A 7,784-nucleotide genomic window follows, 5' to 3' on the forward strand; every position below is an offset into this window, starting at 1 on the left:
TAACATTTTTCTAAACCATGTTTCTATTCACTAGTGTATTCCTCAAATTCATGTTCTTTCCCCATGTAATGTACTTTTCAACAATTTAATCCCCAAATGTCACATGTGTCGTTTCTTATTTATTTATTTAATTTAATTATTATTTTTGTCTTATTTCAAGCAAAAACTGTGACCATTAAAAGCAAGAAATGATATCCAGGCAAGTTATTTTCCTGGTGGAACAATGTAGCTGTAAGAAAATAGTAAATTTCTTCAGGTGTGAACCCTGGTCATCCACATGTGAAACCTGGGAATGAGGTAAGTGAGGAATTCAGCAGACTCATAGAACTCAGTTACAGTGCAGTGTAAACACCAGACCAGCATAAAGTGTTCACTTTATGGACTAAATTAGACTGAATTTTGATGATAGCTAGTAGAAATGCTACAAAGGGGGGATGTCCATTGCAGAAGATTTACATACTATGTGTATGTAACTGACATGGAGATCATTTTAACTGGAGAATATCATTGAATAGACTTACATACACATGAGTTTTCACAGCATAGAAAACACTTTTATTATAATGAATGAAGGAGAGCCCTGAGGGATTTTTAATTCCTTAGTCAACATTGAATCCTCACACTGGATCTATCAATGCTAAAATCAAACTGAAAAGCTGGAGTTCATATCAAAATTCTCAGACATGGAAAAACGCTTATCAGGAATGTTTTACCACACATTTCAGCTATGAATTCATAATTTTGGCTAATAACCTTTTATTTTATAAATAAGTAGAATAAAAATATAGATTTGTTAAGTAATCTTAGAATGATAAATACAAAATTTTGAAACAATAAGTACTTTTGTAAATAGGTTAGCATTAAGAAATATATATAAACAAAGTTATATGTGACAATTATTATGATCCACTTAATTGTGATTGTCAGTAAGATTATCAGTTGCTTTCTCATCAGAAATTTTGCAGGCCAGAAGAGAGTGAAATGATATGCTTAAAGTATGGCGGAAACTACCTGCCAACAATTCTATATCTTACAATATTATTCTTCAAAAATGAGGAAAATGAGAGACAGTCTCAGACAAAAGCTGAAGGAGTTCAGTACCATAATATCTATCCTTCAAGAAATGCTAAAGGGAGTACTTCAAGTTCAAATGAAAGGACACCAGTAACTTGAGGCCATATGAAAATATATATGTCTCTGATAAAGATAAATAAATGGACAAATAGAGAAAACACTATAATTTTGACTTATAACTATACTTTTTATTATTCTAGGATATTTTTTAAACCAAAATATTAAAATAATTATAAATTTATTGCTATTGCATGATTGTTTCCCCCAAAATTCATATGTTAAAAATACAACCTCCAAATGTGTTGGTATTAGGATGTAGGGCCTTTGGGGGGTGCTTAGGTTATGAGGACAGAGCCACCATGAATATAATGTGTGTGCTTTTATTTATTTTAAAATATGTATTTATTTACTTATTTGGCTACATTCGCTCTTAGTGGCAGCACGTGGGATCTTTGTTGTGACGCACAGGCTTCATATCTAGCTGTGATATGGGGGCTTGGTAGTTGCAGCACACAGGCTCTCTAGTTGTGGCAGACAGGCTGTAGAGCCAGCATACAGGCTCAAGAGTTGTGGTGCATGGGCTTAGTTGCCCTTTGGCATGTGTGATCTTAGTTCTCTGACCAAAGATTGAACTCATGTCCCCTGCATTGGAAGACAGATTCTTAACCACTGGCCTACCAGGGAAGTCTCTTGTGTGCTTTTAAAAGAGACCTCAGAGAGCTCTCTAGCCCCTTTCTCCAGGTGATGATATAATGAAAAGTCTATGACTCAGAAAAGACCTTTACCTAACCACCTTGATCTCACACTTCAGCCTCCAGAACCATGAGAAATAAACTTCTGTTTATAAGCTACCCAAGCTGTGGCATTTTGTTATAGCATCCCCAATAACTAATTCATACATGTACATAAACAGAAAACAATGTATACATATGTGACTTGTGACATTACTAACATGTAATTAATGTGTAAATATGTGATTTGTGACATTAATAACGTAATTAATGTGTAATGTAATTGGAGATGTAATAGAGATTTTGCGTGTGATTAAAATTATGTTGATATCAGTTTAAGCTAGTTTGATAGGATTTTATATGTAACCTCCATGGTATCCACAAATTGATTATCTATAGAATATACACAGAAGGAAATTAAAAGTAAGTCAAGTCAGTGGACTTCCCTGGTGGTCCAGTGGCGAAGACTCCACGCTCTCAATGCAGAGGGCCTGGGCTCAATCCCTGGTCAGGGAACTGGATCCCACATGCCACAACTAAGAGTTCGCATGCTGCAAAGAAGATCAAAGGTCCCCCATGCCACAACTAAGACCTGGCACAGCCAAAGAAATTAATTTTGAAAATGAGTACAAAAAGTAAGAACAAAGGATGTCAGTATGTGAGAAAATGTGGGACAGAAAAGCTATATGACATTACAGAAAACAAATTGGCAATTAAATGTCATTCCATATCAGTAATATATATATATATATATATATATATAAATAAATAAATATATATATATGGCTTAAACTCATCAGTTAAAAAACAAAGATGTCCCCAGCCTTTTTCTGGCATCTGGGCCTGGAGGGGCTGCTCTAAAGACGGGCGAGCAGCAGGGAGGCCCATGGCAAATCCCAGCCCGATGCGAGCTGTTCGTCATTTTCCCGGGTCAGCTCCAGTGTCTTGGTGTCCAGAGAGCTGCTGATGGAGGGCAGCGGCGGCCACGGAGGTATATGGGACAGGTTGCTCATCAACTCCAAGCGTAATTCCAGAAAGAATTCCACTCTTCAAACAGGATAGAGAGGAGTCCCCTATTGGACCAAGTACAGAGCTTTCTCCCACAGATGGCTCAGGCAAACGAAAAGCTAAGGAAAGAAATGGCAGCTGCACCACCTGGTCATTTCAATATTGAAAATATTGACACTCTCGGAAAAGTTATGCAAATGGATATGACCTTGTTTGAGATGAATCAGTCTGATTCAAAGAAGATGACAGTTCCCAAGAGAATTCACAAGACAGTTCAGAGGACAGTTCAGAATTTGAGGATGAAGATGATAGCACCTCTTCTGAAGGTGAAGTCACCATTGATACAATTAAGCTTCCTCATTCAGAAGATGGAAAAGGCAAAATAGAGTTTCTGGACCGTCCTGCCAGTGAAAAAAAAGAAAACAGGGACATAAACAATCTGAGAAACAGGTGATAGTTCCCGCTAATTCTGTGGAAAAGAATGTGGCTTGCTGGTTATTTTGCATTTCAGATACCTATGGTGTTTGAAAAAATTAATGTATTTTGCTTCTTGAAGAAACAGAAGCTAGCTTTTAAAGAATTGGAAGAGAGAGCATTTGGGGAATCTTCTAAGAGCAGACTGTTTTTGATCTCATGCTAAAGAGATTTAGTTTAGAAAGCTTAACTTTATGTATGGTGATGAGTGAATTTGTTGGCATCCTCTTTCATCAGCACAGACTTCAGAAATCTCAAACTTATTTTAAAGTAAAAATACAAGTTACCCATTTGTTTTTGTTTTAAATTGGCCTCTTGGGGCTTCCCTGGTGGTGCAGTGGTTGAGAGTCCGCCTGCCAATGCAGGGGACACAGGTTCATGCTCCGGTCCAGGAGGATCCCATATGCACGGAGCGGCTGGGCCCGTGAGCCATGGCCACTGAGCCTGCGCACCCGGAGCCTGTGATCCGCAACGGGAGAGGCCACAGCAGTGAGAGGCCCGCGTACTGAAAAAACAAAAGAAACAAAAACTTAAGTTGGGTTTTTTTTTAGGTTATTATGAAGTCATATTTATTTATTACCATCAAAATGGGTTCATTGAGGGAGAACTTTTTTTTTTAACATCTTTATTGGAGTATATTTTCTTCACAATGTTATGTTGGTTTCTGGTCTGTAACAGAGTGAATCAGCTATAGGTACACATGTGTGCCCATGTCCCCTCCCTCTTGCGTGTCCCTTCCACCCTCCCTATCCCACCCCGAGGGAGAAATTTTTTACAAAGTAAAGAATTACTTATATTTAGATGTCCTCAGACATATCTACTTTAATTAAAAGAAACCAAATCCTTTCCAGTTTGAGCTGGAAAACTGGTGCTCTGTGGTTTAATCACTGTCAGTGACTCTGTAGCCTCTCAGTGCATGTAAAATTTGCTTGTTGGAAAATTTAGTGGTTTTTTTGGATTTCTTTCTTCTTTTTCTCATAAAGGAATTTTTTGTTTCAGTTATTAAAATTATCCCTTCCAGTTGCCCACAGTTTTGAAACCTATTAATTGTAGAGAATAGGGACACCCCAGGAAAATAGGTCACAGTACATAAAGAGGTAGTAACAGGTTTTCCCTTTCAAAAGGCAAAATGATCCTGCATTGGAGTTGCCTTTCTGCCACATTCTTGATCTTATTTAACTTGTTTGGGACCTCACCTGTCATGGGCCTGGCTTTGCTCAGGATATAGACCTGAGAATTTAAAGGACTGTCTCCAAGTGCATTGAGCTCATGAGACTTTGTTGCCTAATATTTTAGGGGTTTGTTTTATTTTTTCCTACTCCTCTCATTAGCTTATAACATCTTGTAAATACTCTGAAGATAATTCTCCAAGTTCCTTCTGGTATTTTTCATTGGGAATTGGAAATCGGCTGTGCACTCAAAGTATGCAGAAGTGAACAGATCTGGAAACGAGACTTCTCAGCTGCAAAGCGTATACTTTGTAGCACCAAACACAGCTGTGATGGATTATTGGTGTGAATATTTAAAGATTGTCTTCTACCAGATAATATTCATGCCACATTGTAGGAAGAGTATTTGTCTGGTTCACTCCTTAGCTTGGTGCATGGTACACAGTAGGCACCAAATGATGTCGATAAATGAATTCACAGGTATATTGAGGATGTACAGGGCAACTTAAGCCATGCTATCCATGCGGATATGAAAGTGTAACTTCACTGGAAATACAAAGCCAAGTAGAAATAGTCTGATGGTCAGTGAAAGAGACTATTCAGTCTAGAATACATACTAGTGTGTAGAATTATATTTCTCTCCTGCCATGGCCTTCTCATATAATACGACTAGGTATTCTATACAGTTAAAGAAGTCAACTAAATTCAGTTCCTGTGGACATTCTTATGACATACGAGGAAAAGGAAAAAAAATTTTTAATATGTGATAGGGATGTCGTTTTAAGTGTAAAATGGTTGAATTATTTAATATACAGAGTCAGGGGTGGCTGTTTTTAAACCAATTTGGATACTAAGATAAATTATGTAGGTCTTATAGATTTAAATATAAAGAAATAAAATTGTTTCATACTAAAATATAGGTGAGTATTTAATAACATTAAAAAAACAAAAATGGACAAGATAGACATAAAAAGGGTCCAACTATATGTTGTCTACAAGAGACTCACTTCGAAGTAAGGACACTCATATGCTGAAAGTGAAAATATTGGAAGAGATATTGCATGAGAACACTAAGCACAGAGAAGAGGAGTGGCTTTTCTGCTTCTGCAGCTGAGCCTGTGGCCCCTACATTTCAGGGAGTAACCAGAGGCAGGGGGCAGGGGTAGGGGCTGGGGCACCCCTCCCACCCTCAGCCAGGAAAGTCAGAGGGACTTGGTCCCCCTCCCGAGTTCCATTCTTCCTCCAATGAGAATGGTGCTAATCAATAAGGACCAGGCTATAGAGCTGATTCACTTTGTTATAAAGCAGAAATTAACACACCAGTGTAAAGCAATTATACTCCAATAAAGTTAAAAATAAAGAAAAATAAAGACCTGGGGAAAAGAGATGGTCCCCGTGGAGAATGCCTATGTCCTAAGTTTATCTGCTGTCGGATTGGCTTGAGAGAGGGCAGGAGCTACATGATGTGTTCTCTCCCTTCAAATCCATTAACTTTTTCTTTCTTGATGCACACACACACAGCCACACACACAAAAGGAGTATAAAGCCCATACATATAGAATGCTAAAGGGTTGGTCTATGAGCTTGAAAAGAGGGAAATAGAACACTTGAGGCCGACTGCAGCAATGTGTTTGTGTCTGTGCATGTGCATTACTAGGTGGAGGGTCCACAGTATCCATCAGATACTTAAGGGAGAACATATCTCCCAAGTGTTCTGGATTTTGTAAATTATCATAGGACGAGTCTTCAAGAAAAATCAGGTAGCTCTCTCACACACCATTCACTAAAGTAACAAATATTTTTTGAGAGTCTCAAGGGATCCAGCATGTGGAATTTTCAGGAGACTAAGAGGTGAAACATATAACATAACCACCTTCACCACGTTTATAGCTCAGTGGAGGCAATAAGAATTAATATCTCAGAGTTTTTCTATTTAAATATGACTCAAGGTTTAAGGTAATTTTTCTGCATCATGTCCACAGTGTCCCAGGACTGACGCCCTCCTCAAGCTCAGCACCTAGAACACAGATCTGATTGAGCTAAACTGGTGATGCACCTGCTTCCCAGCAAGGCTGTGGCCTCTAATGGCTGTCTCCTGCTCCTGTGTCCGTGGCCTGATCAGAATATGGGAGACACTTAGGTTGACTCCTCAGTGCGTTGTGTACCTTCCAAGGCCGAGAACTTGCTGAGCAAAACATAACTTCTTCACTTTTGTGAACACCTGGCCTCCAAAAGGCAGAAATATTTAGTGACAATGTACTGAGGACATAATTCCTTAGTCATTCCCTGACCTCCACTCTGTCACAGAGACATGCAAAACCACGGAATCAGGCTTATGGGTCATGACTTGGCTGTGTCAAGAAGTTCTAGGCCATGTGGGAAGACTCCTCTCTCCTCTGAGATTTCTGCTTCAACCAACAGGGAGCGGCTTCCCTTCAGGTCTGAACTGAAACCCTATAAGTTCACATATTGAAGTCCAGACCCTTGTACCTCAGAATGTGACTGTATTTGGGAATAGGGCCTTAGGAGAGATGAAGTTAAAATGGGTCATATGGGTGAGCCCTAATCCAGAGCTGTGCCCCTATAAGATTAGGACACAGCCATGCACACTCAGCTCAGAGTTAAGTCCATCTGAGGATGCAGTAAGAATGCAGCCACCTGCGAGCAAGGGAGAGAGGCCTCAGAAGAAACTGAACCTGTAGACACCTTGATCTTGAACTCAAAGCCTCCAGAGCTGTGAGAAAATTAATTAAGCCTCCCAGTCTGCACTTTTTCTGGCAACCCTAGCAAAACCCTAATACAGCTTTATTTCTCCTCTATCCTCTTTCTTGCAAATAAAACTTATGAAAATAGCACCAAAAAAAAGTGTATAAACTATTTGAAAGAAAAATGCAGGGGAGCCACTGCAGGGGCTGATGAACTACACATTCATTGATTCCCCTGGTTTTCTTTGTCTGCTACCAGAGTAAGGGAAAATAGTCAAAATCACCATGGAAGGCTTGAGTAGACATTTTAGAGAAGGCATAGCTCCATGGTAAAACAAACTTGACATGTACTCGGTAGAAATAGTAAATGCATTTTAATCCTTGGAGGTTTAAAAAATTCAATTTCTTGGATTTCTAGAGAGGTTGTAATCCATGTACATGGTTGAAGGTCCTGAAAATTGCATTACATTGTGCCCCGCACCACCTCCCCCTCTTTGCCCAGGAGTCCCTGCCCTCCACAGGTAGCCATGTATCTGGTTTCCCACGGCAAACTTCCAGAGTGTCTTTATGTGCATACAGGCAAATATGAATATACATTTCTCCTTGGCACCCTAATTAAAAAC

At 39.2% G+C, this 7,784-nt stretch overlaps 1 protein-coding gene and 1 pseudogene across 23 annotated transcripts in view; both read left to right on the forward strand.

The window, feature by feature from the left end:
* Positions 1-7,784, forward strand: part of LOC109552882 (uncharacterized) — a 53,103-nt gene that overhangs the window by 20,069 nt on the left and 25,250 nt on the right. For 13 of the 23 annotated variants that reach the window (XR_012329541.1, XR_012329542.1, XR_012329539.1 and 10 more), the window contains one exon: positions 161-297. The exons of 9 other annotated variants lie outside the window; for them this stretch is intronic. The gene's annotated coding sequence lies outside the window, so the exon portion shown is untranslated. Of the gene's footprint in view, positions 1-160; positions 298-6,438; positions 7,092-7,784 lie in introns of those variants that run through there. One more of the 23 variants, XR_012329549.1, reaches the window with a different exon arrangement.
* On the forward strand, positions 293-6,430 carry LOC117310800 (NOP protein chaperone 1 pseudogene; annotated as a pseudogene).

Source organism: Tursiops truncatus, unplaced genomic scaffold (assembly GCF_011762595.2).
Source record: "Tursiops truncatus isolate mTurTru1 unplaced genomic scaffold, mTurTru1.mat.Y mat_scaffold_39_arrow_ctg1, whole genome shotgun sequence".
Classification (NCBI taxonomy): Eukaryota; Metazoa; Chordata; class Mammalia; order Artiodactyla; family Delphinidae; genus Tursiops; species Tursiops truncatus.